This window comes from Lepeophtheirus salmonis, chromosome 8 (assembly GCF_016086655.4).
Source record: "Lepeophtheirus salmonis chromosome 8, UVic_Lsal_1.4, whole genome shotgun sequence".
In the NCBI taxonomy this organism is placed as follows: Eukaryota; Metazoa; Arthropoda; class Copepoda; order Siphonostomatoida; family Caligidae; genus Lepeophtheirus; species Lepeophtheirus salmonis.
The window spans coordinates 19,000,029-19,014,892 of NC_052138.2; the positions used below are offsets into that span (position 1 = coordinate 19,000,029).

Consider the following 14,864-nt stretch of genomic DNA (forward strand, 5'->3'; position numbering starts at 1 on the left):
AACCTTTCCGAATCACATAATTGTATGTATCAGTGAGTGACGTCAATCTCAATCATTGTTCACCAATTTTAAATACTTTAATTTGAAATAGATTCATAATAGTGGCAAACTATTCTCCATGTATCAAAAATTCTTACTGTATAACTAAACTAACTATACTAAGGATTTCAAGTACTTAACTAATGTAAATGAAGTACGTATGTCTTCTAAAGGACGTCCTAAAATTTAGGTCGTTTTTCAAGGACCGATAAAAAAGAGCGGTGCAGGTACTTTTGTAATAATTTCAAAGAATTTCAAACTTGAAAGAATTAATTTCAAAGAAGGGCGGAGGACTGATACAACTTTACAGGATGTGCAAAGTATCTGTTCCCCTCCACTGACTTTCTCTCTTAGTACACCAATGCAAATAGGCAGCTGATTTTTTGTTTGTTAGATAGCTTGTTCAAACTTGTACAAGTTGGAAAAAATTGAATCAATTGACTAATGTGTTGTCCCAGATATTTGGAAAAGACAGGGAGCCCTCCTTGAAATTTGTGCCAAAAGTGACAACATAACTGTCGCTCAAACTTTGGGACTCAGTGAGACGTTCGTGCGCAAGGTTAGGAGGGAATGTGAGTCCTCTAAAGGATTCGGCTCCCTGCTATACTTAATAAAAATCTCAAAAGACTCCAAGAAAATTTTAACTACTTGGTCTCCAAACTCCCGGATCTGAATCTGATGGATTTTTTCGTGTGAGGTGCAATCGAACAACAAACTTACTGAACCCCCTTTAACACCGAAGACGAATGCATCAGTCTGGTGAACAGATAATTCCATGATTTGCCAAGGGTACGAAGGTCTGTAAGCTTTTTTTGCCTCGTATAGGGACTGTAATTGAGACTGGAGGTGATATTATTGAATGAAATAAACCAAATTCCTTCAAGCTTACAGAATCTGATTTTATTTTATTAATTTGATAACTGTTTGAAAAAAATTCTTCTTCGCAGTAATAACTTCTCGAGGTTTTGAATGTATGGTTTTTAACCATCTGCCATTTTTTTAAATGTAGGAGTTATATTATTAAAATGTGTCATTAAAAAACTTACAAATTTGATATCTAGAAGAAGAGAAAATGTGTAACTCGATCCCTTTTTACAGCAAAAAAGTATCATAAAAACATATCAATAAGACGAGATACCTACTTTTAATTTTATTTTCCATTCCCTCATTTCACTTATACTCTCTGTGTTAGTCGTGTTGTATATAATTTTTTTTTACTTTTTCTTATCTTTTCAAGATATCTGAGAAGTTTGTAGTTTTTTTTTCTTGCTCTTTTTTCTTTTTTAATTTTAGTTTTGTTTCTTGAACATTATATCAGAGATGAAGGTGAGAGAGAGAAAGAGAGAAATGTATTAATGAGCAATTTTCACTCAAGTTTCCGTGAAATAATTTATAAACTTTAAATTAATCCTGAAATCCATTTCCCCTCTTGTAAAGAGAAAATAAAATAAAATAAAAATTAGGAGTTCATTCTTTGTAGATATATCCGATTTCAATACATGTGTAGGTTAGGGTGAGGTTGGTGAGCAACAAATTCCAGAATTGTGACGTACAATGCTTAACACTAGATACACAGTCATTTTTTTTATAGTTTAAATGGTCATGGGTTCAAAAATGACACCAAGCATGGTTTTTAAATGAGATATGATTTATATTCTAAGATATTAATATGAAGAACCACTAACTATGATCATAATGATATACATAATTATGGCTATGTATGTGTATACAGGGTGTAATAATGAAAGCCATAGCTTCAGATTTCCTGACTTTTCTGGTTTTAGATGACAAAATGGCAAAAAGCTTTTTTTAGTGATGACATATACATAATTAATAGCCAAAACACAGCCATGGAGTCAACAATAGAATATTTCAACCCTGTTAAATTTTTAGAAGTAGAGCGCAGGTGCACGGTAGTGAGGTTTTTGTTGAACAACAATATAGATATTAGCAATTCTGAGGGCTCAAAGATGACAGGTATTGACAGGAGAATAGTTGAAGAGTTAAAGAAGGCTCTGGGAGAGACCAAGGACCCAGGAAGAGTGAACACAAGCTTTTATACGGCTAAATGCAAAGGATATTTGTCTTCCTAGCTCCCTTGGCCTGAATCTCATGGATTTTAAAGCCTAGAGTTACTTTAATTCAACGGTCAATAGAGGTTCTCACACCACAAAGACTTCTCACATCAATTCAATCGTCCTGGAATGCAATAATTTAGATCGGGATCTAGTTTTCTGGGCCTGAACGTGGTTCAGGATCCGAATCGAGGTCGTTATTGAGACAAGCAAATGCTATATTGGGTGAGATATATTTTCAAAGATCATATCTACTCCTCAGTTTTTTTTTAATAAATCTTAAGAAATGACTATTTTATGTTAATTTAAAGAAAATAGATCAAAAGTACTGGACCATGTACAATCTACCTATTTAGAAAAGAAATCAAAAAGTAATAGAGTTTTCAATTTTTATAAAGATTAACAAAAATTGTAAAGAAAAAATTAATTAATGTCATGCATTAATAAAGTCTAGTTTCGAATAGAACTAAGGAAAAATTGAAAATGTGTTAATTCATTTGTTTGTACTTTGTATGGTGCCATATGTGCCGGGAAATTTTTAAATAGACATAAACAGATTTAGGATAGACAAATTTCAAATCTGCCTCTAAATTAGTACTGTAGACAATTTTTGCAACTCTCCTCCATTTTTTATAATAAGTCGTAATTTTTGGTGTATCCTTGATGTCGTTAGAAAGATTCTATTTCAATAAACTAGTTATACAGTTTTGTGATTTTTTGACACAGTATTGTTTGAGTGTGCGTCAAATATGAACAACAATAAAGAGAAAATACGCCATATTTTATAATTTTCTTCGAACAAGGCGAAAACACAAGTCAGATGGCTCAAAATGTGAATAGTGTATCTGATCTTGATACTTAAACAACCAATCACACGCAATTTGGGTTTTTTCGTTTCCGTACCAGTAATTTTGAAAGCATAGATGCAAGCCCAGTTGTCGAAAATGTGCATACAATAATGGAGATTGTCGAGTCCGATCGTCATTTAAAGACTGTTTTAATTGTCAAGGAGATAATAATAATAAAAGATAATTAATTCCTTTTTATTATACCTAATAATTAGAAACAAAATTATTGGAAAGTTAAAAACCCAAAAATGGGATTTTGATAGTTATTCGTCACTTTTTCCATCAGCCCTTTGCGTAAGGGAATTATTAATATACTTTAATTGATTTATAGGTTAAAGTTTTTGGTACAAAGTCCGACTCACCCTAACGTAGGAACTACTTACTACCTCTTATTCCATTAATAACATAGCAACTCTTTCGATAACTGAAAAAAAACCCGGGGAAATAAAGCAAGGATTTCTTTAATTTAAAAAAAAATCTAACTTTCTTGTCAAATTAAGTAGGTACATACATGCTTTTCCGTAAGTATATTCTTTTCCCTTATAATTAATCATTAAAATTGAATACAAAATCCGATTACGGATAAAAGATGAATAAATAAATTATAAACTCATTTGAATACACATTAGTGTCTTGAGTTTAGAGATGATCAATTGTAGTGTATATTTCTACTCTGAATAATAATGGTTGCATACAGTGGCAAGCTAGTAGAAAGGAGATTGAGCTGTAGGTAGTGTTGTTTTGTCCTTATTTAGGAACGAGAACTGTGGTCCACTTCAGTCTGGTCCTATTCATTTCCAATTGTCTGTCCTAAAAGAAGGTAATCAATCCCTTGTAAACATCATTAAGGGGTCTTTTTTTTAATAATTTTTTATTATTATGTTGTATAACAAATGGACTGAAAATTCGCAGGCTTAACAAAGAAAACAAGTTTGTATTTTTTTATGTATTTAAAAAAAAAATATTTATATTATTATTTTTATTCTCTTTAAGGAACAGAGTCCTTTAACACTTTTTAAGCCATTGCTTAGTTTCAATGCTATTTTTTCCAACAAGAAGCAGAGCAAAATTAAACACAATTTTTTTTTGATCCATTGTTTTAGAAACGACAAAAGTAGGGTCACACTTAGCATAATAACTTATAAATTGAAGAACAGTTTGTCATTAAATTTTTGCAGCTGTCTTTTGAGGGTAAATACTGACTAAAATTAAGGTGAATTAAAAAAATAGGGACATCTGGTTTTGAGGCCCGGGACTTTTCCATCCATGTGTTAATAAAATAAGTAATAAAACTCACCAAAGATATAATATTTTTGTTTTATTTTGCACAATAATGGTCTAAAGGATCTATCTCAAGAACTGATTCTAAGACTGAACTGGAGCGAATACATAGGGGCATACACAATGCCAGCTGTATCTCTCTATGCCAAAAAAAAAATTAGATCAAAATATATATTTAAAAAAAATTGTAATATTTTAAAAATATAATAAATTTGGTAAGTGTGTAAAGGCGCCTTGCTAATAAGTGACGAAATGACAATTACTTGTGTTTTTTTTTAATTGGTTGATATTTTTTACTTTGTTTTAATGGCGTTTTATTTTGACAAATTGTTGAACCTGAGGGAAAACATAGTAGCCGGCAAAACATAAAAAAATGGGGTTTTTAAATTTTTGAGGATAATCGTGTATAGAAATTTCGATTTCTGAGAACAAATTTGCCTAAAGTTAATATTTTTCCATATTTCAGAAGGCGACAATACACTAACTGCAATATGCTATGAATCTATTCAGTCCAAAACTAGGCTATGGGGCTTTAACAATCCTATCTGGAATGCATTGTTACATTCTTTCAGAGAAATTGTGACTACTTTACAATGGTTATCAGTTGCAGTGTTGTGCAATCCGTATTATTAACTTTTCACAAATATATAGTTTTAACAAAATTTTACTTCAAAAGCACCATGTACTAGTGTACAACAACATTTTATCAAACATTATCAACTTTTAGTTTAATTGAATAGTTATATATCATAGAAATGTAAACAATATGATACGATCAAAATCCGAGAACACCGTTTAGCACTTAATTTAAGATATTTTTCCTACAAAAATGTACTATCTGGTAAATACATTTTATCAATTTGGTATTGATAACGGCATAAATAATTTAAAAAACTTAAGATTTAGTGATTAAAATATGAGTACAATAGCAGTAAAATTTGAATATATTGCCAAAGATGTAGTAACACATATATTTAAAGTAAAATATCTCAGTTTAACCTTTGGTCTAGATAAAATGTTTTTGTGGGCTGTGCGAAGGAAAAATACCTTCGCTTTTAAAAGAAACTGAATGGTTATTTCTTTTTTAAATTATATATTTAAAAAAAAAACAACTTACTTATATAGTTTAAAAATTATTTATCTGAGGTATCCTTTTTTCTCTCTCAAAAATGATTCTAAATTATTTACTTGAAAAACAATTTAAAATTTAATTGATAAAAAATACAAAAAATAACAATTAAGTGCAAAAAAAAAGCCGTACATTAATCTTTTCCCTTAGTCCCATTCACAGTATTCACTGGGTAGAAATAATTTAGACATAGAATTAACTTTCATATTTAAGTTCATACAACCTAACAAACCCATAATTCGAGTCTCTTTCAAAACCTAATATGGCAAAATGAGAATAAATTTAAAATTTAGGTAAGTGTACAAGCTTTGAATATATTAATATCTTTTGCACAAAAAAATTGTTCGATATAAGAAAAAATAACACTGATAGATGGGAGTATACGATTTTGGTACTGTAGTCCGCATAGCTAGAGTTTCTCTAAACTTTCATTGTACTGGGCTATCTTGATACTTATATAGAAAAATATATAAAAAGTATTTTTGAAAAATTGAAATATTTTAGTTTAATGTCTTTTTTAGCATTCAATGATGTGTTTTATCTATACTTTTTGTACAAAAACTACACAAAATTATCGAAACAGGCATTTTGTAAAAAAAATAAAGGCCTATGAGGCAGGTTATAGGACATACTTAAATCCCTAAAAAATGATTAGTGAGTTTCTCATATATTAAAGTAGGGGAGAAAATGTGGACACATATCAATATTCAAAAAAGTATATTTTTGAATAGGTGTAATGACCCATGTTTTAATTAAAGAATGTATTTTAAAAATAAGAAATTATAACTTGTACAATTTACTTATACAAGTTATAGTTTGTACAGCCATTGCAACTTGTACCCACTATAAACATACATATATATATATATATTCAAACAACAGAACCGATGAAGGATATTTCTGAACGAACAAAGAAGTGTTCGTATACATACATATATTAAGAAAAAATAAAATTGATAGGATAAGAAGGAACAGAAAAGAAATCAGACGTCACAAACATGTTTTGCCTCTTACATACATACATACAATAACGTATAAATCATCCAAAGTGATCTTAAATCTTTGTTAGTGCGTATGTATGTATTAATAACAATATATCGATAGAAGAAGATAGAAGAAGAATCATGGAAGAAAAAAAATTGATTGACGTGTCTTAGTATTACTATTATTATTATTTCCTAGACCAAACAATAACATGAAGGAGGATGATGAGATGAAGTGTAAATACGGATTGACAGTTACCCTCTTTTACAATCTTAAGCTAAGAGAAGGGAGAAGATGATTTGAACAACAGAGTGTGATTACCTCAACTTACGGGGGGGAATCTACATAATATATGTGTGTTATGGCGACTTGAGAGAAGCCAAAGTGTTAAGGATTGACTAAAGTCGATCAATTAAGAAAGGAAAAAAATAGATACAGATATCAAGATATCAATATTTTTATAGAAGCTCCAGTCCAAACTTTAGTATCGGTATTTCGATGAATGGGGGAGGGAACTAGCTCAGATATTTGAAGACGATATAAAAATTCAATTTAATTTTAAATTTTTTTATATATTACGTTTAATTTTCTAAGTTGTGGTCTACGTCATGCGCAGGAGACTTTGTTTATGAATTATGAATTTAAGGGTGATAATTTTGGTAAGAATAGAAAAGCGTGCGAGGAGAAGAGAAGAAATGCTTATGGCATCAATGATTAAATAATATACATCTTCTTCTATCAATCAAGAACGTTATCATTCCCGCCTTTATTATTCAATATTAATATAATATTAGATGGTGATAGTCGATAGAGAACTGAATAAAATGCCTAAAATAACGTCGCCTTCTGTCTGGATTTCTGAAAATGGAGGCCCAGGAATTTGGGAAATACTTACCGCATGAGAAACAGATGGTTTGTTGGATTTGTCGATTTAAATGTGCCTTTAGTTCCCTGTCTAGAATTACACGCCACTCATTATCCTCATATCAAGAGCATGGATATTCATCTATAAAATCAAGTTAACGATGAATACATCAAGTCAGACTTTAACTCTGATCTCACAAGAATGCTTATTGTATGTAATATAACCTTATCCATTGTTAATCATCTATGTTCAAAAAAATATTTCTGGAAAATATACGGGTAAACCTATCCCTTCCCGAGGAACCTTCATTAAATTAATGGAGGATGTAGGTACTGATGTCATTTATAGAAATACATATAAAAATGTTTTGAGTCATCCACACCAAATGACGATCAAGTTATCAGTAAAAAGTATAAAATATTTACTAATTTCGAAATGGAACTCTGAATTTTGTACTATCTAACAGTAAGTAATCAATTTTTTTAAAATCTAACCATAAAATATAATTCTATTTTAGCTAAATATATCAAGAATTATGATACACAACTCATTGAATAGCAAAAACAACTGCTTAAATGGTCACAACAACGGGGGTAATAGCTTTGGATGGTTCACAACTAGTTTGTCTGAGACTAGTTTCTTCACTTAAAGACTTGGGTATGATAATTAGGTTTTCCAATATTACATAGTCAATAAATATTACTTTTTTTATCACTTAAGGCTTAGCTATGGTTGATAGGCTCCAAGAAATGGTGTTCAAAAAACTCATAAAAGCAAAAACAACTGCTTAAATGGTCACAACAACGGGGGTAGTTACATTGGGTGTAGCATTATAATTAGCAATTGTGTATATCCTTCATGATAATAGTATGTTGTTATATAAGCATAAATAACAGGGAAAATATCTTTTTTGATGCTTTTGATAAAGAGTAATATCGCCGGGCATTACTACATAATTAGATTTTGCTCTAAATCTTTAATATAGATTTATTTGGAACATGTTTTTTATTAGTATATTTATTGTCTAATTTTATGATTTTGACATTTACTTTATTATTAATAATTAGTTAGATTTCATCGATAGAGATATATCTATCCTGTGCACAAATGTATATAGCAACTTCCACATGAAGAAGAGGGGTGATTATCTTTTTGATTAAACCCTACGTCTCGCTTGTGTTTTGCAACCTAAAGTTATGACATATTTAACTGGATTCCGATGTCGGAACAAGAAAATATTATTTGGATCAATCTATTATTTCAATATTCTGTATATATAGTTTATTGTTATTAGTTATATGATTCCAATTGTTTAATTTTGTATATTTAACATAAATGTATGATGGTATATTTTTTAGTATGTAGATTATATTTAATGAAAGCCTTCTTTTTTAAACTTAGAACTTCAAATATATTTTGAAATACTCTGTTTTGTCGTTTCAGTAGTTATTATTCTGAGAATATGGTTCATAATGAATTACAATTTCATGGAGTGTGATTGTAATCTAATCTACTGTAACGGATAAAAAACGTTGTTGTATATCTTCATTAAACATTTTGCTAATAAATACTTTCGTTATACCCTCAAAAATCATAATAAAGCAGGCAGATGATAATCACATCAGTATTTTAAACAATCATACCATATGTATTTTTTTTCCCCTTCTCCTTGCACGCGTTTTTCTCTACAATATTATCACCTTTAATTATGATATAGTGTCCACTCATTTGGGCGCGCTTTTTTTTGCGTACATCTTTTGAGTTATCCTCTTTTCAGCCCGGATCATTTCTGCTTGCTTCTATTTGGTGCGGTATCATTTTGGCGTATCATATATATATATATATTAGAATTACCTTCAATCAGAAGTAAGGATTGTGTCATCCATCACTCATCACTAATTAGTAATTAGTCGAATAGCAACAATAAATATTAACATGTTGATGCTTAGCAGTAAGCACTTCTTAATTTCTATTCTTGATGGGACATGAGATCTGTTCTGTTTACTTCGTGTACGTAGTATGTCATGTCTATATTGAGCCTTCAAATATACTCTCATATTATGCCGGAGGAGTCCGACTCCTCAAGCAACGTAATGCCCAATGGGGGATTATCTCTTAGTGGCTCGAAGTAAGATGTTAAGAACTACTTATCACTGGTCCTAACCAACGTGTTGGAAAAGGGGAAGAAGCTCTTACTCTTGCAATGTGCTGAAACTGAAGTTTACTCTCACCTAAAGGCTTAAGAGGAGAAGTGGAGTCCGAAGTGAGATGATGAAAAGTTATTTGATCGAGGGGGAGATCCTATTCTAGAGGTTAGAAACTGGCGAGGAAGAGTATTTCGATAACTATTTGGCAGGACTATGGATGCAAGCTGAGGATTTCGAAGACCAGGCCCTACTTAATATGAAAATAGTGGGTGGGGCGTGCTGTTTGTTCGGTATTACCCTCAGTCGAATGCCCTAGCGAATATTGTCTCATAACCAAGAATTTTAACTCATCAATTAAACAATATTATATATTTATGGTTTCTATTATTATCTGAATTTAGTTGATCTATTTAGTATTAAAATCAACTCCTATATTATATGGTATACTTCTTGTATTCCACCTCTAAGGGATTTTACGGGTCAAAGGTGAGACACCGTACTTCATTATTTATCTCAAGTCTGTAACTATCTATTCCTTCACTATGCTCTTTTAACATTCTGCAATCAACTATATTCAGTTTTTACATCTCCATAATACACTTAGGTATATCATACTTAAACACAGCAAAAATATTTTTTTTGTGCTTGATACAATATGTTCGAAAAATGGATACTAAGGAACTTTTTGAACTCATTTATGAATCATGGAGATTAAGCTTGTTCTCAGAAAAAAAATGCAACAAAGCCGTGCTCTTTTATTGTAAATTCAACCTAAATTTCCCAAAATATACTTATTAATCTTTTTTTGTATAAAATTTAACTATTTCAAGAATTGCCAACGAAAAGACTTGGATTTTATATATGCTGTGGAATTGGATAAATTAAGAATGACATTAATTAGTTATAGTCGAAGAAGACCTATATTATTAAATTACAATAAAATAAATTGTAAAGCCCTCATCGCCAGCCGACTAACTAACTATCAGCCTATTCGGGTGGATGAGTTGAGAGGTATCATCTAGGCAGCTTCATCCAGCTATGTCTCTCGCACAATGAAAATTCCTAAATGAAGTTGTGAGTCATGGCATTTTGCAGGGGAAGAAATCCGGCATCTTCCGTCAACCTCACGGAATCATTGAAGTATTTTAAAAAGGGTTTTAAGAAATATTTATCGTAATCGTTAATTAGCATGTTTACTGTTGTTGTTTTTTTAAAGATTGATATTTGGAATATTAGTTTAAATTCTACCCCGGAGCATTAAGTATAAACTATAATGTTTATTTATGTACTTTTTACGCAATTCCTCCGGTTTATTTATATATGTTTGTTCTATATAATATATAAACCAAATAAAGAATGTTGAAAAAAAATAAATGATTATATCATACAAATAGTCTTATTTTTTTTAATTAAAAATATCTAAATTAAGTTTTGGACATTATGAGCAATAATTAGTGTACAAATTCTTAATTTCTATTTTGATAGGACATAACAATGGCTCAATTAAATTGAAATGGACACGTTGCAACTCTGTGGACTTCACTCTACCTTTACAATTTATTTTGATGCAACGCCAAGTCTGGGTTATCATGGATTTCCTATAAATTATGTTTATGAATCCTTCAAAGTACAAATGCGTTGATCCCTCTGCTTTGTACAAACTCTATAGTACAGATTTTGACTTGATTTGCCTTCGGAAATGGATTACAAATAACTAATTCAAATATATCAATGGTTTACATCTTAGCATCAATTTATTATGAATGAACTAATATCTAGTGGATTATATAGAGAATAACTAAAAAACATTAAATATGTGAAAAATATTTAAAACTTTACTTTGACTTTAAATGATTTGTATTAGATATTCCCTTTTGCTCCTATGATGCATTATTTTGGTATGATGATTATTGGGGATGTGATAGCATTTATATTCATTCAGAAGGAATAACACCTCATTCAGCCTAGGTAAATACCTTGGACGTACCAAATTGTTTATAAAGTGATTATTATGCAAAAATGTTTATTAATATTCTAGTCTACTTTGAGTTACAATGTAACTTTGATCGACCGCATCCAAGTCATTCATGAATATATTCAATATATTTTCTTTAGTTAGGAATAAACATGATTTTTTAAATACTAGATATATATTTTTGTTATCAAAATAGTGGAGAAATAAGTAATATATTGGATTATATTGGAATAATTGGATATTATGTAATAAACATGAAATGATCATGTGAAACACAAACTAATAATAAGATCTTAATTTTTCATTTATCCTGAATATAATAAATATAGATCTCAATATAACGATCTTGCTAACATAGCTGAATATGATGTCTTGAGTAAGTCTCGTGATTTTGACTATTATTTCTATAGAGATATACATTTTTACAAATATTTAAATGATACTCAGAAAATAAAATTTTCTAAAGCATCCCTATATTAATATTGCTTGAACAGTTTGTAACAGACCAATAGTAGTTCTACAACTGATAAAAATAAAAATTTTGATAACTCGTATTACTACAATCACAATAATGAAATAGCATTAGTATGTCGAAATAAAATTGAAGGAATCAATAAGATACAAAAATGAAATAACAGATAACTTATAAACAGGGAATTAAATTTTGAGGACCATCTTCTTTTTTTTATTTTATTTGTCCAACCAAATCGTATCATCATTTTGTTACATTTTATTTATTTTCTTCAATAAAACACATAATATTAGCTCTTCTGGAAAACATTTAGTTATTATCTATAATAAATTTATTAGTTTGGAGATCCTTGATCTGTTCAAGAGTAATATTCCAATATGGCGAGAAGCTGCTTAGAAAAGGATTCAAGACTCTATATGTTTGAGAATTGCAACGACATTCAGATATTCAAATTGAATTTTACGTAAGTTAAGAGGTCACTTATATTTTTTTAACATATAATCAATTAAAAGTTTCCAGTAACAATTTATATGTAATAAAATAACAGAATATAATATACTTTGTAGACAAAACGTTAGAGAAAATAAAATATATGAACTTTAAGAGTATAGAATTATCTTTCACTTGTTTTCCAATGACAAAATAGACTCAAAAGTAATAAATAAATTGAAGGTGAGCTTGAATTGTTCAGGTTATATAATTATCCATATAGATCGCACATCACAAACTATATCTTATAAATGAAGATATATCAATGTGATAGATTGGACACTGAAGGACTCTTATCAATGATGGGTTTCTTAGAGTAGCAGACGAATCAGAGTTGACTTAAGGAGGAATTGACTCAATAATTTCATTGAAGAAGCTGTGGGTAGAGGATGATAAATCTGTGCTATTCCTCACTAGGTCTTTCAGTCGATTATTCTGTCTTTTTATGAAGCTCCTTAGTTCTTATAGAAGTACACGATGACTGTTTACAAGATATAAAGGAATTGATACATTTTTGAGTACAGAAGCGATGATGCACAAGATCAGAAGTCACTATCAAAGGTCTTGATGTGAAGGGACCTCTGCTGAATGAACGATCCCTCCATTAAAAGAGACGAGATCCCTTGAACAACACATGGAGTTGAAGCAAGGATCAGAAAGCATATGAATAGGATATCCAAACAGAATAGTATTAATTCTAAGGAATGGAAACAATGGGAGAATGGAGGTCCAGTATAATCGAATGCTTTGTAGGAACACTTTACATCTAACTTCGTTTGTTTATTTTTCTTTCAATGTTAGGAATACAACGGCAATTTTGATAAATTCTAACCGATTATATTGTCATTTTCTAGCTAAAATTGGAACAAAATATGGAATATTTTGACTAGATTTTGGAAATTAAGTAACGTAAAAAGATGAAACTATAGCTTTAAGTAAGGACAACATTTCGAAAATGTGGTGCTATGGCAGAATGGAACACACTGCACACAGGGCAAAAGTGGTCCAGAATTCTCAAGATCCACACCCCGTAGGTTAAATTGTGATGAATTAAAAATCACTTAAGGACAGCATCACCACGAAACTAAAAACATTTGATGTGACCCAGTGATAATAATCACTATAAAGTTCTGAGGAATGACATGGAATTCTGGTCCATGGAGATGTGGCCCCACCGTACAGCCCAGACTTGAACTCGTTGGACTTTACCTTTTTTCCTCACATCTAGTCCATAGCCTGTAAAATTAGATACCTTAATATCGACACCTTCAGAAACTCCGTTGACGAGTGCTGGGACATCATGGACGTAAATTGAATAAAAAAGTAATCTCATTCTTTTAGAAGAGGCTGATGACCTTCATCGAAACTGAGGGAGGATACATTGAGTAAATTAGTTTTTCAATGAATGAATATAAAAATTTAAAAAAAGGATAATTAAATTCGGACATGTTGTCTCAGAAAAACATCTGGTTGATATTATTGCATTCATTTGTAAATATTGAAAATCCATACCCGGTAGGTTAAATTGTAATTGATTAAAAAATCACTTAGGGACAGCACCACCACAAAACTAAAAATATTTGATGTGGCCCATTGATAATAATCACTTTGCAGACTGAGTAAATATATGAAATCAACTCGGGGGTTCTCGAATTTTAAAATCAGCTCATCATTTGAGGCAAATCGAACAATTCTCAGTATAATTAGAGTCTAGTCTTTAATTGTTCGAGTTGACACACCTCTCTATACAAATGAATCCAAGTAAGACTTTTCTTTCTTATTTGGTTTGTAAACCAAATAAGAAAGACACAACGAATGATAATCAAGCTCACTTATTATTTAAGGTCTTTACCATAAAAGAGATAAACCAATAAATAGAATATTATTTTAAATAAGAGTAGTACTAATATTATTACTTAGACCTTATAAGGAAGGGAAATCCAATCAGTCTTTTTAAGACTACTGAACATTGTTAATAATATATATAAATATGTTTATAAAACGCCCAAAATGAAGATGAAAACACCCATTACTGTATGAAAGAGTACATTGAACATATAATAGATGTACAAAACTACCTTGGATACCAAGTAATATCCATATCAAGGGGTGTCCACAGGGGGGGGGGGCTAGAGAGGCCGAAGCCCCCCGCCTAAATTAAACAATTTCTTGCTAGAAAATTTTTGTATTTGAAATTTAATTTAATTTTTTTCCAAAAAATCTAATTGTCTTTACATAGCTATGGATTTTTGAAAAAAACATCTGTTGACATTTTTCTATGTTCTACAAAGACTCTAATTTACATATTTATATAAAATGTTATTGTTAATTTCCGAAAATGAAAAACATATATAACCAAAAGAAGTGATCATCCATATTTTTTAGTCCAGAACAAGGTTTTGATGATTCAGTGGATATAACAAAGTTTGAGTAATTCTGACAAAACACAAAAAGGTAGCACCCATAATAGAAAACAGAAGAAGGTCCAATCTTTCCACTCCAGCAAAAAATAAAAAAAATATTTTGCGTTTAAATTACACAAATACAAAATTCTACCCCC

At 30.3% G+C, this 14,864-nt stretch overlaps 1 long non-coding RNA gene across 1 annotated transcript; it reads left to right on the forward strand.

The window, feature by feature from the left end:
• The first annotated feature begins 7,506 nt into the window (after positions 1 to 7,506).
• LOC139906228 (uncharacterized) lies at positions 7,507 to 8,133 on the forward strand. The gene is made up of 3 exons (XR_011781591.1): positions 7,507 to 7,686; positions 7,739 to 7,878; positions 7,942 to 8,133. It is a non-coding gene; the product is annotated as an uncharacterized lncRNA (long non-coding RNA).
• Positions 8,134 to 14,864: the final 6,731 nt, after the last annotated feature.